This window comes from Bubalus kerabau, chromosome 13 (genome assembly GCF_029407905.1).
Source record: "Bubalus kerabau isolate K-KA32 ecotype Philippines breed swamp buffalo chromosome 13, PCC_UOA_SB_1v2, whole genome shotgun sequence".
Taxonomy (NCBI): Eukaryota; Metazoa; Chordata; class Mammalia; order Artiodactyla; family Bovidae; genus Bubalus; species Bubalus kerabau.
In genome coordinates, this window is record NC_073636.1 from 76,744,102 (window position 1) to 76,767,196 (window position 23,095).

Sequence of the window (23,095 nt, forward strand, 5' to 3'; positions counted from 1 at the left end):
TAAAGAGACATTTACCCAGAGGAGAGAAAGATGGGCCATATCATTAACCCTTTCAGTCCATCTGCATTTATTAAACACTTAGTATGGACTTGATACATGAAAAAATCAAAGAAATGGACCCTACAGACCATCCATAGAGGAATAAGACTCTCTCAGTGACAGGCTGTGTGATCTTCAGCTAGTTACTTAACATCTCTGAGCTTCTGTTTCCTGAATGTAAAATAAGGATATTTTATATTCCTATATAATATGTTATATTATATACTATATTCCTGCCAGTCTTTTTTAAAATAATTAATTAACTAAGGGCTACGCTGGGCCTGCATTGCTGCACTTTCTCTAGCTGCAGTCCGAGGGCTTCTCATGTGTGGCTCCTCTTGTTGTGCAGCACGGGTTCTAGGTGTGTCGGCTTCAATAGCTGGGCTTAGTTGCCCCAAAGCATGTGGAACCTTCCCTGACCAGGGATTGAACCTGTGTCTGTTGCATTGGCAGGTGGATTCTTAACCATTGGACCATCAGGTGGTTTACTTACTCATTTATTCAACAAACATAGTTGGAGCTTCTGCTCTGTGCCCCCATACTCTTTTAGGAAGTAGGGCCTCACAGTAACCCTGCGAGTTATACAAGGATTTTGGTGCAGATGGAAGCCAGGCAGTGAACAGGAAGCCTTTATGGTAAATTACCTACAGAAACCGCAGAAGGAAAGAACACAAGTCTCGAAGGCCACTGTATTAGTTATCTATTGCTATGGTACAAACTCGGAGAAGGCAATGGCACCCCACTCCAGTACTCTTGCCTGGAAACTCCCATGGACAGAGGAGCCTGGTAGGCTGCGGTCTATGGGGTTGCGACAAGTCGGACACGGGACACGACTGAGCGACTTCACTTTCACTTTTCACTTTCATGCATTGGAGAAGGAAATGGCAACCCACTCCAGGATTCTTGCTTGGAGAATCCCAGGGACAGGGGAGCCTGGTGGGCTGCCATCTATGGGGTCACACAGAGTCGGACACGACTGAAGCGACTTAGCAGACTTAGCAGATGGTACAAACTGCCTCGAAATTTATGAGCTTAAAATAGTCAACATTTCTTGCACAGTTTCTGGGGTGGGGTCAGGAATCCAGGAGGGTTTAGCTGAGTGGTCAGGGTCTCCCCCTGGGGGCTGCAGTCACCTGAGGTTCAGTAGGACTGCAGGATGGGGCTCTAGCTCTTTTTACGTGGTTGTTGGCAGGAAGTATGGTCCCTCGCCTCACAGGCCTCTTCATAAGCTGGCTTCTGGCAGAGCAGCTGGCTGAGCAAGTGATTTAAGGAAGAGAAAGAGGGGACTTCCCTGATGGGCCAGTGGTTAACAGTCTGCGCTTCCAGTGCAGGGGCCACTGGTTTGATCCTTGGTGGGAGAACTGAGATCCCACGTGCCACATAGAGTGGCCCCCCCCCCAAAAAAAGAGAAAGCAACCGAGACAAACTTGGTGTCCTTACTTGGTGTCTTTTATAAGTTTATCTCAGAAGCGACAATGTATCATCATTCTGCCTGATTCTCTTGGTCTTACAGACCTGCCCACTGCTATGCGTGTGGGAGTGGGGAGGCCTGCACAGAGCTGTGAGAGCCAGTGGAACAAAGGATCACTAGGGGCCATTTTGGGGTTTGGCTACTAAAACCCCTCTCCCATAGGTTTTTTTTTTTGGTGATTTCTCATTTTAAATCAGTATTCACCTTTACACTTAAATTTGTGTTCATCATTCTGTTCATTTGCTTGGCTCTATTTTTTTCTTTTTGCCCATACCTCACAGGATATGGGTTCTTAGTTCCCCAACCAGGGATTGAACCTGTGCCCCCTAGCAGTGGAAGCATGAAGTTTTAACCACTGGACCTCCGGGGAAGTCCCATTTGCTAGTTTTTAAGGAAGGCTTCCTCAGATAGCAAAATCTTCAGGTCCCACTAAACCTGGGTCCATCTCTGGTCCCAAAATAAGTCTGCTGTTCGTGACACTGGGAGTGTTAGAGATTTTGCACGCAGGGTTGGAAGAAGATAGGACCCAGTCCAGGGAACTTGCTAGCTGAGGGCCTGCCCTGCCTGGGGGGATGGTGTAAGCATCAGCTCCTCCCTCACGGCCTTCACTCAACATTTCTTTAGAAGGTTAAACTGCTGGAATCAAACCAGAGGTTTCCAGGAGTGATAAAGAGATAAAGTTTTGTGTGTGCACTGTGGTGCTGTATTTAAACATTTTGACAGTGATCAGGTGAAACTTTGCCAGTGCTGATCCACTCTCCTGTAAGTGTTTGTGCCTGGCAGGGGGGCTGGCCCAGTGATTGGACACTCACTTTCAAGTTAATTGACTTGTTTGGTCTCCTTAAACCAAGCAAGTGATGAAATGCAATTTTTTTTTTCCCCTCTGTTTTCTTTCCTCATGCACCAAGAAAAACAAAGCTGGCTTTGAAACTCTAATGCATCTATTAATTTCTGAGGCTCCAGCTCTAAATTAGCAAAAACAAAACAAATAGACAAAAAAACTCCAGCTTTTTTGATCCTTGTTTGGGCCTCTGTGATCTGAGATGGACCTGGTTTCCCTGACCCCACACAAAGTAGATTGTGAATGATGTGTTGTGATTTGTTGTATAAAGGAAATGACCACCATATATTGAATATGCACTTTTCGTGTCACAGCTTCTGTATGTATTATCTTATTTGCCATTCATTTACCAGGCTAAGTTTAATGATCCCCATTTTGCAGATGAGGTTCAGAGAGGCTAGCTTGCTTACGTACAGTCATACAGCGGAGAAACGACAGTTTGGGTATGAATGGAGGTGTGTCTGGCTTAGGAACTCATGTTCTTTCTACTATGAGGCCCTCCTCCTTCCTCTGATTAAGTCAGATTCTTCTACTATATGATTTGAAAGCATCCAGTAGCTTTGCTGCACAGTATTTATTCAATTTCATTGTTATATTCCATTGTAACAGTTACCTATTGCTGTGTAACAAAAAACTATCCCAAAACGCAGTTGCTTAAAACATGTTTTTTTCTTATGAGTCTTTGGGTATGGTTCTTCTGGGTTTGCTGGGACAGCCAGATGCCTGGTTCTTTTTCACCTCAGGTCTTTCCTTCAGTGCTTTTGGTGACCTGGTGGACTTAGGGCAGAGTTCCAAGTGAGTGAAAATAGAAGCTGCAAGGCCTTTCAAGGTTTGAGCTCTAGAACTCGTACAGTATCCCTTCTACTCATTATATTGATGGAAACGGGTTCCAATAAGCTTCACGTGGGTTTAAATCATGTCACGGTGTTTCCCCAGTGCCTGGAACAGAGCTGGTACACAGAATATTTGTTGACATAAATAAGATGATCACAATGTATTTGTCTCCTAGCACTGTGGAACTCAGAAGTTCGCTAAAATGGTGGTTATTCTTTTATAGCTTTCCCAGGGAACATAAGTAATATTGATGATTTTTATTGCTATTGGGACACCAGATTTCTACCGAATGGCACAGAATGATCTTCATTGTTCTTGCCAACCTGCCCCCAGTTCCCTGTTATCTGATACTTAGTAAATTGCTAGCGATGCATTGCCAAATTAATAGAGGGGCAGTGGAAAATAAGAATGAAGAGTATGGTCATGGATTTCAAATCCTTGTCCTACCTCTTACTAGCTGTGGGATCTTGGGCAAGTCATCCAAGCTCTCCGTGCTTTTGTTTTCTCATCTTAAAATGGGCATAATACTAGAATATACATCTGGAAATTGATGGAAGAATCAAGTGGGTTAATACTTGCATAAAGCAAGAAGGGTTGGCATTCTATCACTATTATATAAGTGAAAGTTGCTCAGTCATGTCTGACTCTGCGACCCCATAGACTATACAGTCCATGGAGTTCTCCAGGCCAGAATACTGGAGTGGGTAGCTGTTGCCTTCTCCAGCGGACCTTCCCGACCCAGGAGTTGAACCGGGGTCTCCTGCATTGCAGGCGGATTCTTTACCAGCTGAGCTATCAGGGAAGCCCAGGTATTCTTGCTTGGAGAATCCCATGGACCAGAGGAGCCTGGCAGGCTACAGTCTGTGGGGTCACAAGAGTTGGACGCGACTGAAAGACTAAGCACAGCACAGCATTATATAAGAGTTAACTGTTATTGTAAGCAACCTACAGGGCCTGACTTCAAGTTTCCAATGAGTCACTTTCTTAAGATACCACATGATCTTTTGAGAGCTGTTGTTCTCTGCCTTATCCAACAGTCTTCAGAGAATCAGGAAGCCATCAAGATGAGCTCTGAACAAGCGTGAAAGCAACCTTCACCAGTTCACGGTTGGACAGCTTTAATGCACCAATTTCTAATTTCATTTATAGTGCTTAGATTTTAAACTGTAGTTTTCTATCCATATGAAGGAGGATGACTTTTAGAGAGAAGTCAGCTTTACAGGCTGACACAGAAAAATTCTATTATAGCATGGTGCTTTCCTTTATTGTATTATTATGTTATAATGAAAAATTTCAGACGTGTTCAAAAGGAGAGAAAAGAATATAACCAAGCCCTGTATCCATCATCTATCTGATGATTTGAGACGCACCTTGCCGAAGATATGGTGGTATGTCTATAAAATGGTGTACAGCAGGCTTTAAAAAGAAAAAAGTCTTCTGTTATGGAAAAGATGTCTAAGAAAATTAATAAAAAAGTTACAAAACAGTCTACACACTGTATTTCCATTTGGTATAAAAACAATGTGTTTTATTGGCACATATTTGCAATATCGTCATTTATTCCCACAGAGCCTGAAAGAGTGGGCAGGATTACCAAGCAAATTTACTGCTACACAAGCCACATGCACACATGTACACACACAAACGCACACACACGTGGGGTGGCTGGGATCAGGGGATTGGGTCCCTCTTCTCTCTGCCCATCCCCGAATCCAGTTCGGGCCTGGATGGAGCTTGCAATCTTGGGCTTCTTGGGGATGTTGTGGTTTGAAATGGCAACACTCTAGAATGCATTTGGAGCTGTCTTAGCAGGAAGCTGGGACTTTTTTGGTGGCTCAGATGATAAAGAATCTGCTTGCAATGCAGGAGACCTGGGATCAATCTCTGGGTCAGGAAGATCCCCTGGAATGGCAACCCATTCCAATATTCTCGCCTGGGAAATCCCATCGACAGAGAATCCCATGGGCAGAGGAGCCTGGCGGGCTACAGATGATGGGATCCCAAAGAGCTGGACACGACTGAGCCACTAACAATTTCACTTGCTTTAGCAGGAGGCTACTTGGCTTTCTGAAGTTCTCAGAGGGGAGTGTTTTTGTAAGACACACATCTCTTTCTCATGTTAATGTCGGGAGCTTCCCTGGGCTCCACTTTCATGTATTATCATTCTGGACTGAGATGGGGAGGGAAGGAGGTGTGTATCACCGACACCACCCACCCCCCGCCCCCGCCTTTGGCCTCCTAGGGGCTCCCGAGACACTGGAAGTTAACATCTTGGAGTGTTTGCCTTGAACTTGTGTTTGCAACCATGCTGGGGGATGGGTGCTGTTCCTCTGCACAGCTTAGGGATGAGGAAGCTGCAGAGAGTTCAGAGACGTTCCCAAGGTCACACTGCTAGGTGTGGGCTGCCTTTGAACCTCAGTCTCTTAACCGCTATTAGACCAGCGGCCCAAACACAAAAAATGTTCTAGAAAGACAGCAGAGACTGAGTTCAATAGAGGTGGTTCCCTCAGTGGATGGAGCCTGGGCAGGGGTAAGTGTGAGGGGAAGGGTGCAAGAAGGCTTTTGGTGTCCACCTACTACTTTGGCCAGACAGGTGATAATAGCACAGTTGTAGCTAAGATCAAAGCACAGATTCAGAGCCAGGTGACCCAAACTCGCGTGGGGCTTGACCACTTGACTGGCTAATGACTTGAGCAAGTGACTGCCTTCCTCTGCAATTCAGTGTTTCCCTATTCACACGGAGATGATGATCAATGTCTGCTTTCCTGGGGTTGCTTGAGAACTAAATGAGTTAAAGTTTTTGTTTGCTTTTGGCTGCCCTGTGTGGCTTGCAGGATCTTAGTTCTCCTGACCAGGGCTCGAACCCATGCCCCTGGAGTGGAAGCTCAAAGTCTTAACTGCTGGACTGCCAGGAAAGCCCCTAAATGATTTAAGACAGTCCTAAAACGCTTACAACAGCTACAAAACACTTAGAATGGTGCCCTGTCACATGGTAAACACCCAACAAATTTTAACTAGTGTTATTCTTTGGCCACCTCATGCAAAGAGTTGACTCATTGAAAAAGACTCTGATGCTGGGAGCGATTGGGGGCAGGAGGAGAAGGGGACGACAGAGGATGAGATGGCTGGATGGCATCACTGACTCGATGGACGTGAGTCTGAGTGAATTCTGGGAGTTGGTGATGGACAGGGAGGCCTGGCGCGCTGCGATTCATGGGGTCGCAAAGAGTCAGACACGACTGAGTGACTGATCTGATCTGATCTGATCTGATTCTGAGCATTGGTATTTTTGCATGAATATGTGTTACTTTTAAAATAATAAAAATAATAGACTAGTTCTTTTAAAAGGTCAATACAATGTCTAATAAAGTTAGACATATACCTACCTTGCCACTAAGTCACTTCAGTCGTGTCCGACTCTGTTCGACCCCATAGACGGCAGCCCACCAGGCTCCCCCGTTCCTGGGATTCTCCAGGCAAGAACACTGGAGTGGGTTGCCATTTCCTTCTCCAATGCGTGAAAGTGAAAGTGAAGTCGCTCAGTCGTGTCTGACTCTTAGCGATCCCATGGACCGCAGCCTACCAGGCTCCTCCATCCAGCCTGGGATTTTCCAGGCAAGAGTACTGGAGTGGGGTGCCATTGCCCGGTAATTCTATTCTGGGGTTACGAGAAATATGTGCACATGACCACAAAAAAACTTGTTCAGGAATGTTCATTACAGCTTTTTCTTATAATAGACCAAACTGGAAATGTCCACCAACAAGAGGACAGATAAGTAAATGGTGGTACAGTCAGAAAATGGAATGAAAAAATGAAAGTGTTAGTTGCTCAGTTGTGTCCAACTCTTTGTGACTCCGTAGAGTGTAGCCCACCAGGCTCCTCTGTCCATGGGGTTCTTCAGTCAAAAATACTGGACTTGGGTAGCCATTCCCTTCTCCCGGGATTCCTGACCCAGGGATTGAACGCTGGTCTCCTGCATCACAGGCAGATTCCTTACCGTCTGTGCCACCAGAAAATGGAATACTCAGCAATAAAAAGAAACAGTTAAAAAAGAAAGAAACTGTTGATACCTCCAGCAGTCAATATGATTGAATCTGAAAAACATTATTTGGGTGAAAGAACCCAGATGCATAAGAGTTCATTCTGTATGATTCTGTTTATATCAAGTGCAAGAACAGGCCAAGCTAATGGTGATAGAGGTCAGAATGGGGGCTAACTGGTTTGGGGGAGGGGGAGAAGGCAACTTTCTAAAGGACGGAAATGTTCTGTGCCCCAGAAGCCATTTTGGTTGTCACAACCAGCAGTGAGAGTAAGGACTACGAGCATCTGGTGGATAGAGGCCAGAGATGCTATAAACATCCTCCAGTGCTCAGGACTGTCCCCACCACAGAGAATTATCTGGCCCCATATTTCAATGAGAAACTGGTATAGGGTTTAAGTTGCTTAAGCATGTCCAAGGATTTCTGCATTCTCATAGATACTTGCCATTATTATAGGCAAAATCTGAGTAGCAGAGATGAGTAGTTACCCTTGGGATAGGATTGTTGCTGGAAAGAAGCTATTCAGCCAGGAATTTTTCCCACCCTCCTTTGCATCTAGGCACACCCAGACAATTCATTCTTGCGAATAGAAGGAGCAAAAGTAATGTATGTTAGCTCGAGGCGAGGCAGTCAGGAAACACGTACTCTTTCCACACACTTTTCCCTGCCCCCTCTGGATGTAGACAGTGATGAAAAACTGTCAGTCAACCGGCAACCCAGCACTGGATGGCCCCACGAACAGGAGATAAAAGTCTGTTATGCAAACCCTGGAACGTTGGGGTTTATTTGTTACAGTGGCTCATATGATTCGAATAGAGTGTTCAACCAAAAATATAGTCTCCAAAGTGCAGATTTTCCAAGCTAATCTGTTAAGGAACAGTTAATCTCACTTGTAAATTCTCTGAGAGCAGAGATCATAGGATACACATTTTCTTAATCCCCCATAAGGCTAAGCACCCTGTATCTTTTTTCTTCTGAAGTCATATGGCTCAGTGGATTGGAAGAGATTTTAAGTATCCTTTTGTAACCTTTCCAAGACACATTTATTGGACCACAAAACACCAGCTCTCATACTCTCATCCCATGTCTTCTGGGGTAGTTACCTTACCTGATGCTCCAGACCTGGGTTCAGACTGACTGAAATCAATCAATGTATTTTCATCTTCCTTAGAATTGATGCTTTTGAACTGTGGTGTTGGAGAAGACTCTTGTAAGTCCCTTGGACTGCAAGGAGATCCAACCAGTCCATTCTGAAGGACATCAGCCCTGGGATTTCTTTGGAAGGAATGATGCTAAAGCTGAAACTCCAGTACTTTGGCTACCTCATGCGAAGAGTTGACTCATTGGAAAAGACTGATGCTGGGAGGGATTGGGGGCAGGAGGAGAAGGGGACGACAGAGGATGAGATGGCTGGATGGCATCACTGATTCGATGGACATGAGTCTGAGGGAACTCCGGGAGTTGGTGATGGACAGGGAGGCCTGGCGTGCTGCGATTCATGGGGTGGCAAAGATTCGGACATGACTGAGCGACTGAACTGAACTGAACTGAACATCAGTCTTTGGGTCACAGATGGGCACATAACCAAGTCAGAGCCAACATGATATAGGATTGTAGCTGAGGCTCCTGCACAGGAACAATTCCTTCTCTTTCAAGAGAGAACCCTGGGGACTTCCCCAGTGGTCCAGTGGTTAAGAATCCACCTTCTAATGCAGAGTATGTGGGTTTGAGCCCTGCTTGGGAAACCTGGTGGCTCAGACAGTAAAGAATCTGCCTGCAATGCAGGAGACTTGGGTTCGATTCCTGGGTCAGGAAGATCCCCTGGAGAAGGGAATGGCAACCCCTTCCAGTATTCTTGCCTGGGGAATCCCATGGATAGAGGAGCCTGGCGGGGTACAGTCCATGGAGGTGCAGAGTCGGACACGACTGAGTGACTTACACACACACCGGGGAACCAAAATCCCACATGCCTCAGGGAAGCTAAGCCTGTGAGCTTCAACAATGGAGCCCACACCTTCTTGGGTGGACCATGCTCCACAATAAGAGAAGCCTGCACACTGCAACGAAGACCCAGCACAGCCAAAAAACAGAGAGAGAACCCTGAATATATTCTCTCTTTGTCCAGTTGTTGCTGTAGGTTTGTGAGGCTTCCATGAAATCACTTTGCTGACAAGACAACAATGCTTGGAGCTGACAAGGAGCCGCAGGTAGAGATGGTTCCCAGGGGCTCAAGCAGGGTCAGGACTTAACATTCTTTCTGCATTTCTTCTCTGCTTCACTCAGCATCTTAGCTTTGCTCACTTGTGGTGACAAAACGTAACCCACAGTTCAAAACATCCTAATCACAATGTCACATACCTCTGTTTACAAGAAAGACCTTTCCCAGGAGCACTCAGCAGACTTCTCCTCTTATTGGTCTAGAGGGTATCACGTGACAGTGCCCCACCAATCACTGCAAGGTGTCTGCGTCCCCATGATTGGCTCTATCGCTCATGCTTCTCTTCTTCAGGTTGAGGCTGGGACCAGGACCCATCTTCCTGGAAATACATGGCCACCAGAAGGAAACCTGTTCACAACCAGAATTCCGATGTAAATAGCAAGAATTTTTTTTTTTTGAGTAGGCAAATATAGTGTCTGCAATTATAAATATTTAATTATGCTTATTTGTGTATAGCTATATCAGTCAATTGGCTTCCAACATGGCTCAGTGGTAAAGAATCTACCTGCCAATGCAGGAGATGCAAGAGACTTGGGTTCGATTCCTTGGTCAGGAAGATTCCCCTGGAGTAGGAAATGGCAACCCACTTTAGTATTCTTGTCTGGAAAATTCCAAGGACAGAGGAGCCTTGTGGGCTGCAGTCCCTGGGGTCCCAAAGAGTCAGACACAACTGAGTGGTTGAGCACCCATGCATATTGGTCAATTCCAAAAAATAGAAAACTTTCAAAAAAGAACAAAAAAAGGGAGAAATTGATGGGCTTGCACAATTCAAAAGTTCAAGGGCTTCATCTTCAGATATGGCTGGATCCAGGAAACAATGTCCTGAATACATGTTCTTACTTTTCATCTCTTGTTCTGTTTGCCCTTTATTCTTGGGCAAAAGTTCACTAAGAGATGGCCCCAGAAGTAACAAGCTTACTCCTTACTTAGCAACTCTTAGGCAGTTGTTTTAACAAAAGTTTAAGAATTGGCTTGGATCACAACTCTGTCCTTGGCCACAGTCTCACTGGCCAAGCATAAATCCTGTGTTCACCTCTTGAACATGAGGTCATCACTATCTCAAAACAGATTCATAATGTGGGAAAAGAAGCCAGAAGGCTACTAAACTGGACTTGGAGTGACTGGATGACCCTGAGGGCACCTCCCGGTCCCAGCATGCTTTGTCCAAGGCAGAGGATTCTGGAGCTTCTCAGACTTTCTTGGTTTCCTTCAGTGATTCCTCCCTGAGACTGAGACTTGGTCTCTCTTTCTCTGTACTTAGCCTCTTAGGCCACTGCTTCCCAAAGCCTACATCTGGGGTAGGGAGAAGGGGTGGGGGTCTTTTTAAAACTCAGATTCTGATTCAGCATCTCTGAGTTGGAACCCGAGATGCTAGGTTTCCGTGAATCTCACTTTGAGTAGCAAAGGATTACAGTGCTTCCTGGATATGCTCTCAGCTTCTAAAGGAAGCCACAGTTGGCTTAGGAGGAGAATCAGATAATATGAACTTTCCTTTTTAAAGAAATGTAAATTAAAAGGTGAATCAACTTAAAGAAAAAAAACTATTAAGGAATAAAAAAGTGGTTTGTGGCCATGGCAAGATTCCTAAAGGCATTACACGACCGACTGATATCTGCGGAACTCTGCTAGAGCCAGGCTCTCTTTTGGACTTTGAACCGAGCTGGACAAAGATTCCTTGCATGAAAGCTGGTGCTAGAGAAATCTTTCAAAGACAGACAGCTGCTGCTTCCTCCAGGTCAGGCTTCAGAGTCCAAACAGCCTTTATTCACAGCCTCTTTAAAACCTGGGGGCAATTTTTGTTTTCCTCCGAATAAGACCTTAATATTTGGGAGAGGAGAAGGCATATACTAACTGCCAGTTGCAAGAACCAAGCGGCCAAGGCATCTGGCTTTTGAAGTCTTGCCAAACACACTTATAAAAGTTAGCAGCCCAGGCAAGACCCCAGAGTAGCGTCCAGAATTTGAGGCCTGGAATGATCCTAGCTGGTTTATTTTCTGGAAGTTTGCCTTTGCTGACCAGGCAGATTTAAGCCCCACTCAGTGCTGTAAAGATTGTGTGTGTCTGTCCTGGGTTGCTCTTCTTTGACTCATTCAATTATAAACACCTGATTTCAAGGAACCATGGCTCATGTCAGCTTGGATTTATCCCTGGAGCATCACATATTTATTTTGGAGGTGGTTGACGTGGCAGAAAGAGTGCCGACGCACCCCAGAGGGGAAGTTTAAGCATGTTTTTTCTGACCTCGGTTTGCACCAGTAGTCTCCATAAAATCATACCTCATTTGGATTATTTTGGTGAAAAGTGCAAACTGATTTTAAAAAGTGCATCTTTATTCTACAACACTGTTAAATACTGCTAAATCTGGATAATAGGGATTATTTTTTTGTTTGTTTATTAAAAAAATTTTTTTGGCCATGCCACGTGGTTTGTGGGATCTTAGTTCTCCAACCAGGGATTGAACCCAGGCCCTCAGCATTGAACGTACAGAGTCTTAACCACTGGACCTCCAGGGAATTCCCTGGGGTATTTTTAAAATGCAGATTCTGATTCAGCAGATCTGAGTTGGGGCGTGAGGGCCTATATTTTCATGGACCGCACTTTGTATTTATTTATTTATATAGAAATATAGTTGGTTTACAATGTTGTGTTAATTTCTACTGTATGGTAAAGTGACTCAGTTATACACATGTATACTTTCCTGTTTTATATTCTTTTCCATTATGTTTTATACCAGGAGATCGGACACAGTTCCCTGTACTATACAGTAGAACCTTGTTGTTTATCCATTCTAAAAGTTATAAATAGTTTGCATCTAAGAACAAACCTTTGTCGGCAAAGTAATGTGTCTGCTTTTTAATATGCTTTCTAGGTTTGTCATAGCTTTTCTTCCTAGAAGCAAATGTCTTTTAATTTCATGGCTATAGTCACCATCTACAGTGATTTTGGAGCCCAAGAAAATAAAGTCTTTCACTGTTTCCAGTGTTTCCCCACCTGTTTGCCATGAAGTGATGGGACTGGATGCCCTGATCTTAGTTTTTTGAATGTTGGGTTTTAAGCCAGCCTTTTCACTCTCCTCTTTCACCTTCATCAAGAGGCTCTTTAGTTCTTCTTCGATTTCTGCCATAAAGGTGGTGTCATCTGCATATCTGAGGTTATTGATATTTCTTCTGGCAGTCTTGATTCCTTCTTGTGATTCATCCAGCTTGGCATTTCAAGTGATGTACTCTGCATAGAGTACTTCTGCTTTATTGGCTATGCCAAAGCCTTTGACTTTGTGGATCACAACAAACTGTGGAAAATTTTTCAAGAGATGGGAATACCAGACCACCTGACCTGTCTCTTGAGAAATCTGTATGCAGGTTAAGAAGCAACAATTAGAACTGGACATGGAACAACAGACTGGTTCCAAGTAGAGAAAGGAGTACGTCAAGGCTGTGTATTGTCACACTGCTTATTTAACTTATATGCAGAGTACATCATGAGAAATGCTGGGCTGGATGGAGCACAAGCTGGAATCAAGATTGCTGGGAGAAATATCAATAACCTCAGATATGCAGATGACACCACCCTTATGGCAGAAAGCAGAGAACTGAAGAGCCTCTTGATCAAAGTAAAAGAGGAGAGGCTTAAAACTCAATATTCAGAAAACTAAGATCATGGCATCCGGTCCCACAACTTCATGGGAAATAGATGGGGAAACAGTGGAAACAGTGAGAGACTTGATTTTTTGGGGCTGCAAAATCACTGCAGATGGTGACTGACTGCAGCAATGAAATTAAAAGACGCTTGCTCCTTGGAAGAAAAGTTATGACCAACCTAGACAGCATGTTAAAAAGCAGAGACATTACTTTGCCAAGAAAGGTCTGTCTAGTCAAAGCTATGGTTTTTCCAGTAGTCATGTGCGGATGTGAGAGTTGGACTATAAAGAAAGCTGAGCCCCAAAGAATTGATGCTTTTGAACTGTGGTGTTGGAGAAGACTCGTGAGAGTCCCTTGGACTGCAAGGAGATCCAACCAGTCCATCCTAAAGGAAATCAGTCCTGAATATTCATTGGAAGGACTGGTGCTGAAACTCCAATACTTTGGCCACCTGATGCGAAGAGCTGACTCATTTGAAAAGAGCCTGATGCTGGGAAAGACTGACGGCAGGAGGAGAAGGGGACGACAGAGGATGAGATGGTTGGATGGCATCACTGACTCAATGGACATGAGTTTGAGTAAACTCCAGGAGTTGGTGATGGACAGGGAGGCCTGGCGTGCTGCAGTCCAGGGAGTCACAAAGAGTCAGACATGACTGAGCGACTGAACTGAACTCGGCATAGAAGTTAAATAAGCAGGGTGACAATATACAGCCTTGACATAATCCTTTCCCAATTTGGAACCAGTCCGTTGTTCCATGTCTAGTTCTAACTGTTGCTTCTTCTTGGCCTTATATCCTCTTTTTTCCCCTAATTAAGCATTTATTTTGAGATATCTGAAGATTCATGTGAAATTGTAAGAAATTGCATAGGTCCTGTGTACCCTCTACCAAGTTTCCCCCATAGCAACATCTTTCAAACGTATAGTACAATATCACAACCAGGAAGTGGACGCTGATTCATCCTCGATACAGAGCATCTTCCTCAACACCAGAGTTCTCATGGAGCTGCAGGGTGTTTGAGGGCTGAAGGGATTTAGTCTGTGGGCATTTGCTTTCTTAGGAGAATAATGCTTGGAACACAATTAAAACTTCTAACTAATTTGAATTTAACAATTACAGGGCTTCTTACATTTTCCCAGGACTTAACTCAGGCTCAGACGCCAGGTCCTGGTCACCTGGTTTCCATAGCTCATTGGCAACTGGAAATTTAGTACAGTCATTGTAGTTTTTGCTTCTCTCTCAAGGATTTTCAGATATGTAGGGACCTGATCCTAGAGAAAACGCTTTGGACCCAGGGGAAGCTAAACGGTGGCTTTAAAACCAAATACCTTCATTTAAAAAACTTTTTGGCCATGTTGTGTGACTTCTGGGAGCTTAGTTGCCTGCAGTAGCAGTAGCAGTGTTAGTCACTCAGTTGTGTCTCTTTGCGACCCCACAAACTGTGGCCTGTCAGGCTCCTGTATCCATGGGATTCTCCAGGCGAGAATACTGGAGTGGATTGCCGTTCCCTTCTCCAGAGGATCTTCCTGATCCAGGGATCAAACCCAGGTCTCCTGCATTGCAGGCAGATTCTTTACCATCTGAGCTACAGGGAAGATCAGGATAGTTCCCTGACCAGGGAGCAAACCCGGGCAGTGAAAGTCTAATCACTGGAATGCCAGGCAACTCCCCACATATCCTCATGTTAGTTAAGAGGAAATTATTATGCCCAGCTGAGAATATCTAGGTCTCCCCTCAGAGTCATCAACTATCCTAATTTTCCCAGGATTGAGGTGGTTTCTGGCATGTAAGTGCTAAAACCAGGAAAGGTCCTGGGCAAATAGGGAGGAGTTGGTCACCCCACACTCAGCTCAGATTTGGAGGATGGAGGGGAGATTTCAAAAGACAAAGATTAAAAGAAGCAACAGTTCTGTTCTTTCAGATACTTTTGGTTTGCTTTTTCCTCCTACACAGTTTGAGAGCTCCATGTACACAGAGCCCATTTTTCACCTGTAGGTCACCCAGCATCTATCTGCTGAGAACAAGGTCCCTGCCCTCCCTCATGGAAGTACATTCATCATCGCGTTCAGGAAATTCATCATGAACATAAAACTGTTTTCTACTATACCCTCTTGTGCTCAAATTTCCCTAGCTGTCCTAGTAAACTTCTTTATAGCTGCCTTTTATTTTTTTTTTAAAAAATCAGCAGTCGAGAATCGAATATTGCTTTTAATTGTCACAGCTCCTTTGAATCTCTCTCTCTCTTTTTTTTTTGGCCATGTGTGCAATCTTACTTCCCCAACCCAGGATTGAACCTTCCCCCTCTGCAGTAGAAGTGCAGTGTAGTAACCGCTGGACCTGCAGAGAAGTCCCTTTGAGTCTCTTTTAGTCTAGATGCAATCCAGCCTCCTGGCCTTCCTTTACCTTTCAAGACAATAATTTTTTTTTTTTTTCCCCCAGAGTCTAGGCTAGTTCTACACCATGTCCCTTAGTTTGGGATTTGTCTGATTGTTTTTCCAGGTTTAGATTCCGGTTAAACATTTGGCCAAATATTGTACTACAAAGGTGATAGTGTGTGTGTCCTTCTTGGGAATAACTTTTAAATTTATGAGAGCTGACAGCCCAGCCCCTTAGAGGGGAAAGTATTGAAATCACTGAAAGGAGAAGTACCTTGGTCAAGGTCATATTTGCTCCTTTATTGGTGAACCCAGACTCTAACTCTGGTCTCCCATGTCCCTCTGAATCTACATTCTTGGTCTGTCTTCTCTGTTCTTGGAAACTGATTTTTTTACCTCCCTCCACAGTATACTATTTTTTTTTCTTTCTGGTCAGAACTCTGCTTTTGAAAAAACAAAACCTTTTTTCCTCATTACTTTTGCACAACAAGGCCTGGACTGCTATTGTTTGCTGCAAACTTCTTTGCATCCGATTCTTCCTCTTTTCAAGATAAGGCCTGTTTTTTTCCCAGGGTTTAGGGAACCACACCTATAAGAGCTGTTCCAGGCTCTCCAGCATTGTTTCCCTTTCTCTGATAAGGGCCTTTGCTAAGAGCTCTCCCTTTGTCTCTTACCTGTCTCCACTTAAAGAGTCATACTGTTCATGGGGTTCTGAAGGCAAGAATACTGGAAGAGGCAGAAAGCGAAATGGGAGAAAGCAAAGAGGAATTAAAGAGCCTCTTAATGAGGGTGAAAGAGGAGAGTGAATAAGCTGGCTTAAAACTCAACATTAAAAAAACTAAGGTCATGGCATCTAGTCCCATCACTCCATGGCAAATAAAGGGGGAAAAAGTGGAAAGAGTGACATTCTATTTTCTTGGGCTTCAAAATCACTACGGATGGTGACTTTAGCCATGAAATTAAAAGACATTTGCTCCTGGAAGGAAAGCTATGACAAACCTAGCCAGCATAATAAAAAGCAGAGACATCACTTGGCCAACAAAGGTCGGTCTAGTCAAAGAAATCTATGGTTTTTCCAGTTGTCATGTACGGATGTGAGAGTTGGATCATAAAGAAGGCTGAGCACTGAAGAATCAATGCTTTTGAACTGTGGTGCTGGAGAAGACTCTTGAGAGTCCCTTCGACTGCAAGGAGATCAAACCAGTCAATCCTTAAGGATATCAACCATGAGTATTAATTGGAGGGACTGATGTTGAAGCTGAAACTCCAATACTTTGGCCACCTGATGCAGAGAGCCGACTCACTGGAAAAGACCCGGATGCTGCGAAAGATTGAAGGCAGAAGGAGAAGGGGGAGATAGAGGAAGAAATGGTTGGATGGCATCACTAACTTGATGGACATGAATTTGAGCAAGCTCCGGGAGATAGTGAAGGACAGAGAAGCCTGTTCATGGTGTTCATGAAGCCTGCAGTTCATGGGGTCGCAAAGAGACAGACACGACTTAGCAACTGAACAACTCAGAGAGTCACTTTTCTCTTAGTTTGGCAGCATGGCCATTTCTGTGATGATGGGTCAGTCATTCCTGTGTTGTGCATTCTTGAGAGCCAGTTAGCAACCATCCCCCCAAATCAGGGCTTAAACCAAAGGTTCTGACACTGGAGAATGTTAGGATTTCCTTGGTGGTCTGGTGGTTAAGAATCCACCTTGCAATGTTGGGGACGCAGGTTCCATCCCTAGTCAGCGAACCGAGATCCCATATGCCTTGGAGCAACTAAGCCCGAGCTCCACAATTGCTGAGCCCACATGATGCGATGAAGATCACATCCCCCTGTGCTGCAACTAAGACCCAACACAGTCAAATAAATAAACAAATAAATATTAAAAAAATAAATAAAACTTGAAAAGTGCATTGGGGCTTCCCAGGTGACTGAGTGGTAAAGAATCTGCCTGCCAATGCAGAAGACTCAGGAGACTCAGGTTTGATTCCTGGGTTGGGAAGATCTCCTGGAAGAGGAAATGGCAACCCACTCCAGTATTCTTGCCTGGAGAATCCCATGGTCAGAGGAGCCTGGCAGGCTACAGTCCATGGGGTCTTAAAGAGTTGGACGCGACAGAAGACTGAGCCCACATGCATGCAAATACATCGGAGCCACCTGCAGGGCTTGTTCAGTCACTGATTGCTGGCCCTACAGCCAGAATTTCTGTTTCAGTCACTGGGGAGGGGAGGATGTGCATTGCTAACCTGTTCCAGGCAAAGAGGATGCTGCTCGTCTAACAGCCTACACTTTTAAGAATCATTGACTTGGAATTCCTCGGTGGTCCAGTGGTTAGGACTTGGTGCTTTCACTGCCAGGCCCAGAGTTCAATCCCTGGTTGGGGAACTAAGATCCTGCAAACTTTGTGGTGCCAAAAAAGAAAAAAAAAACCACTGCCATAAGTTGGCATTTAGGTGATACTCAAATGCTTCTATTGAAGCAAATTACAGACATTATAATACCCACAAACCTGATAATCCCCTCTTCCCAACAGCTCAAAACCTCTACTTTCCCTTCTTCCCACTTCAAACTAATCTCCTGAAGTTTTTTCCTAGCACCCCATATCCATCCCTTTCTCCTACATCATCCAATTCCAGGCTCACATCAACCTCTTACCCTGATGCTGCAGCCAGTTCCTCTCTGGTGTCTTCTCCAACTCCTGCCCACCCCTCTACCCCCCTGTCACCCAAGTGATCTTTGAAACCTGCAAGTCAAACCACGTCACTCTGCTGAAAACACATCAGTAGCTATTGCTATTAGAATAAATTGCAAACTTCTTTTACAACAAACCAGAACCTGCCTGTCCCAGCCCCCTGCCTCCCTGCTGGAAGTTATCACCTACTTCTCCTGCACTGGAGTCCTCCAGGCTCTGCACACAGCAAACCATTTGCTTGAATAAATGGGTAACCCTGGTTGCCTCTAGGGAGGGAACCTCGTTAACATAAGAAATAAGTAAATACAATAAAAAACGAACCAAAGAAGTAGTTCTGGGGAATTTCCTGGTGGTGCAGTGGCTAAGGCTTTGCACTCCCAATGCAGGGGGCTAGGGTTTTGGCCCTGGGAACTGAGTCCCATGTGCCTCAACTAAAGATTCTGGTGAATCTTCCCTTCCTTCCGAGGGAAGACCAAAGCTCCCTCGTGCCACAGCTGAGACCTGGCACAGCCAAATGAATATATATATATATATATATTTTTTTTTTTAAAGAAGTAGTTCTGTGATTGCTCTCTAACCTATCATAATAATCCATGTATTTCTCCTCCTTTCTTAAATATATGTTTTTGCCCCACCACGCAGTGCACAGGATTTCCTGACCAGGGATCGAGCTTGTGTCCCCTGTACTGGAAGTTTGGAGTCCTAACCACTGGACTGCCAGGGAAGCACTTCTTTTTATGGCACTGATTATAATCTGTAATTATCTTGCTTCTGTGTTCAACGTTTCTTTCCTGCCCCTGCCCCATCACTAGATTAGGCTCCCTGAGAGCAGGGAGTGTGCCCCCTCCCTCCCTCCCTCCCCCTCCCCACTGGGGCTCACCATTCTATTCCCAGGGCTCAGCAGAGTGCCTGGTGGATGGCAGTTATCTTCACAAATATTTGTGGAATGAATGGATCTTGTATAACAGGGACAAGGTGGGGAGGAATGTGTAATGAAATCACCTGGAGATTTAGAACCTGCATACTTGGACTCCAGACCTGTTGGGACGGAGCCTTCCGAGGTTAATTACTGTGTAATGCACTTTGAATGCCCAGACATCCTCTGCCAACTCCCTTGCCAAGCGGTTGTGGCTGCTTGAACATGTCAGAGTCAGCAAAATAATGCCGGAATTGGTTTGCTGGGTCAGGACTTAGCTTTTCTGCCTGCAAAATGGGCAGAGTGAATTAAAGTCAGCTTCAGTCTTTCTGGTGGCTCAGGCAGTAGGCAATGGCACCCTACTCCAGTACTCCTCCTGGAAAATCCCACGGACGGAGGAGCCTAGTAGGCTGCAGTCCATGGGGTCACTGAGGGTCGGACACGACTGAGCGACTTCACTTTCACTTTTCACTTTCATGCATTGGAGAAGGAAGTGGCAACCCACTCCAGTGTTCTTGCCTGGAGAATCCCAGGGACGGGGGAGCCTGGTGGGCTGCCGTCTATGGGGTCGCCCAGAGTCGGACATGACTGAAGCAACTTCGCAGGCAGTAAAGAATCTGCCTGCAATGCAGGAGACCCAGGTTTGATCCCTGGGTCTGGAAGATGCCCTGGAGAAGGGAATGGCAACCCACTCCAGTATTCTTGCCTGGAGAATTCCATGGGCTACAGTTCATGGGGTTGCAAAGAATCGGACACAACTGAGCAGCTAACACTTTCAGTCTTTCTTGTGATGTTTTTATGATTTTTGCCATATACTTGTACCATCAATAATTTTTTTAGTATTTTTCTTAAGATCAACATTTATTTTTGGTTATATGCATTTTATTTTAAAAGGAAATATTCTATCAATGTATAAGCATCCTTTGATATAAACAGAAAGTAGAATAAAAATAAAGACAGTGAAACAACCTAGTGTGAAAACATTTTGGCCAGCTACTGTTGCCTGCTGGAAGCTTTAGAATTTCAGATGGTTTTTCCTTTGTTAAAAAGGAAATTACACTCCACCGAGACTTTCTACTAAAGGTGGAAGAATTGGAAGATGATGTTAAACATGGATAATTTTCTCACAGTGCTATTTTGTGATATCTGGATATTTTACCAAGAATCATCTCACCTGCCTGCAGGGAAACATCTAATTCAAGCAGCTCATTTCAAAAGTGGGGAAAACAAGGCCCATAATGGGGAATGGAATTTCTCCAGGACACTCACTGGGAATTTATCAAGTGCTTTGGACTGTGAGTTTTGATAATAGGGGCTGCAGCCACCTGTGCCTGGGGCAGGGGCTGGCACAGAGTGTCACTCAAGATATGTATCCCTGATTACTAACATTTCTCTAGTATGGTCATCATCCACTCTATGTAAATTCTAGGTCAATTGACGTTGAATCTTTTTGGTCCTTAACTGAACTTCCAGTTCCTTGAGGGCAGGGACTGTATCTTGGAATGTAGTTCATATACCATTCAATTAATCCATTGAAAGTGTACAGTGCATTCATTCATTTGTTGATTTTTGGCTGTGCTGGCCCTTTGTCACTGCTCACAGGCTTTCTCTAGTTGCGGTGAGTGGGGGCTGCTCTCTAGTTGCTTGGCCTTCTCATCGTGGTGGCGTCCTTGGTTGTAGCACGGCCTCTGGAATGCACGGGCTCAGGAGTTGTGGTCCACACGCTTGTTATCTCTCCACATGTGGGATCATCCTGGACCAGGGATCGAACCAGTGTCCCCTGCATTGGCAAGAGGATTCTTAACCACCAGAACACCAGGAAAGTCCAGAAGTGTACAATTCAAATAAAGAAAATATATTTATGAAATAAAAATGGTTTGTAGTGTATTTGCAGAGCTGTGAAATCATCATTACAATGTTAGTACAACTTCATAGCCCCCTAAAGAAACCTTGTACCCACTAGCGATCACTCTCTGTCTCTCCCTCCCTCTTGCTGTGTTAACCACTGACCTACTCTCTGTCTCTATGATTTTGCTCATTTGGATGTTTCACATAAATGGAACCCTACAACATGTGGCCTTTGTGACTGGCTTCTTTCACTTAGCATAATGTTTCAAGGTTTGCCATGTAGCATGTATCAGTACTTTATTCCATTTTATGACAGGATATTATTTCATTGATGGATATACCACATTCTGTTGATCCGTTCGTTGGTTGATGGACGTTTGGGTTGTTTCCATTTTAGGGCTTCTATGAAGAATGCTGCTATGAACATTCATGGACAAGATTTTGTGTGGACACATGTTTTCAGTTCTCTTGGGCAGGTATCTGGAAGTGGATTGCCAAGTCACATGGTAACTCTAAGCTTAACCTTTTTAGGAGCTAGATTGTTTTCCAAATAGCTGCACCATTTAAATGGTACCTTGTAGGGGCTTCCCTGGCCATTCCGTAGTTAAGACTTCGACTTCTAAAACAAAACACAACAAAACACAAAACAGAAGCTCTGTTGTAACAAATCCAATAAAGACTTTAAAAAATGGTCTGCATTAAAAAAAAGTCTTTAAAAAATGGTATTTCATAGTATTTTGTGTTTTATGTTACTTTGGAGCAGGTGGTTGCAAGGTATCAAGGCTCACTCAATGGACTTTAGGAAAGGGTGGGTTTACAGTAAGGATATTTGTAGGAATCTTACCTGTGGCTTCATCCTTATAGAAAGCCAGCAATAGCCAAGTAAACAGGCCTCGCAGGAGAAACAGTATCAAGACCATCTCATCTTATCCTGCTCAGCCACACTGCCTTCCTGCTCCTCCTGGGATGCCCCCAAGTAAATCCCCGCCTTTGCTCCCTCTCTCAGCAATTCCCTTTCCTCAGCTATTTTGAGACCTGCTGTCTTGTCATCGTTTGTGGGTCACCTCAAGTGTCATCTCCTTTCTGGAGTCTGACCTGACTTCCTAAAGTAGCTTCACCAGCCCCTAGCCTCCCTTCAGTCACCTGTATTATTTCTTTCATGGCCTCGAACACATTCTTATTTTATTTTTGTTTGCTTCAAGATCATTCATCCTTCTGCCCAGTTTCTCCAACCGCAGAACCTGAGGTCCCTGGGAACAGACCTGTCCTGTCCAGCCTTCCATCTCCTGTCCTACAATAAGTGCCTGTGAGTATGCCCCCTTACATGGTAGAAGGAACTTGGCAGATGTAACTAAGTCAAGCATTTGGAGATGGAGAGATCATCTGGAATTATCCTGGTGGGTCAAATGTAACCACAAGGGTCACTGTAAGAGGGAAGCTGGAGAGTGAGAATCAGAGATGTGATAGCAGAGACAGAGGTGGGAGTGGTGGGAGTGCTGGCTTTGAAGACAGAAGGAGGCCACGAGCCAAGGAGTGTGGGCAGCTTCTGGAAGCTGGAAAGGCAAGGAAACGGATTCTTCCCTGGAGCCTCCAGAAGGAAGATACTTTTCAACTTTAACCCCATAAGTCCCATTCCAAACTCGTGACAATCAAAACTGTCAGACAATTGAAACTGTCAGATAATATATGTGTTATTAAAAAAATATATTTATTGGCTATGCCGGATCTTAGCTCTGGCATGTGGGATCTCCTGTCTTTGTTGTGGTGTGTGAGATCTTTAGTTGTGGCACAAGGGTTCTTTAGTTGTGGCATGGGGAATCTAGTTCCCTGACCAGGGATTGAACCTGGGCCCCCCAGCATTGGAAGTGTAAAGTCTTAGCCACTGGACCACCAGGGAAGTCCCAGCTTGTGTTATTTTTAGTCACTATACTTGTGGCAAGTTATTAGAGCCACAGTAGGAAGCATTAAGAAATAAGCACTGAATAGTTCAGTTCAGTTCAGTTCATTTCAGTCGCTCAGTCGTGTCTGACTCTTTGCGACCCCATGAATCGCAGCATGCCAGGCCTCCTTGTCCATCACCAACTCCTGGAGTTCACTCAAACTCACGTCCATCAAGTCGGTGATGCCATCCAGCCATCTCATCCTCTGTCGTCCCCTTTTCCTTCTGCCTCCAATCCCTTCCAGC

The 23,095-nt window shown here is 44.7% G+C and overlaps 1 long non-coding RNA gene and 2 other non-coding genes across 3 annotated transcripts in view; 2 read left to right on the forward strand and 1 right to left on the reverse strand.

Moving 5' to 3' along the window:
• Window positions 1–21,557, forward strand: part of LOC129626045 (uncharacterized) — a 57,319-nt gene extending 35,762 nt beyond the window's left edge. The window contains exon 3 of the long non-coding RNA XR_008701717.1: window positions 21,308–21,557. This is a non-coding gene — a long non-coding RNA (uncharacterized LOC129626045). The remainder of the gene's footprint in view (window positions 1–21,307) is intronic.
• On the forward strand, window positions 17,768–17,839 carry TRNAE-UUC (transfer RNA glutamic acid (anticodon UUC)). Its single transcript has one exon. It is a non-coding gene; the product is annotated as a tRNA-Glu (tRNA).
• A 1,176-nt stretch (window positions 21,558–22,733) lies between the features above and the next one.
• On the reverse strand, window positions 22,734–22,807 carry TRNAG-UCC (transfer RNA glycine (anticodon UCC)). Its single transcript has one exon. It is a non-coding gene; the product is annotated as a tRNA-Gly (tRNA).
• Between the last annotated feature and the right edge of the window lie 288 nt (window positions 22,808–23,095).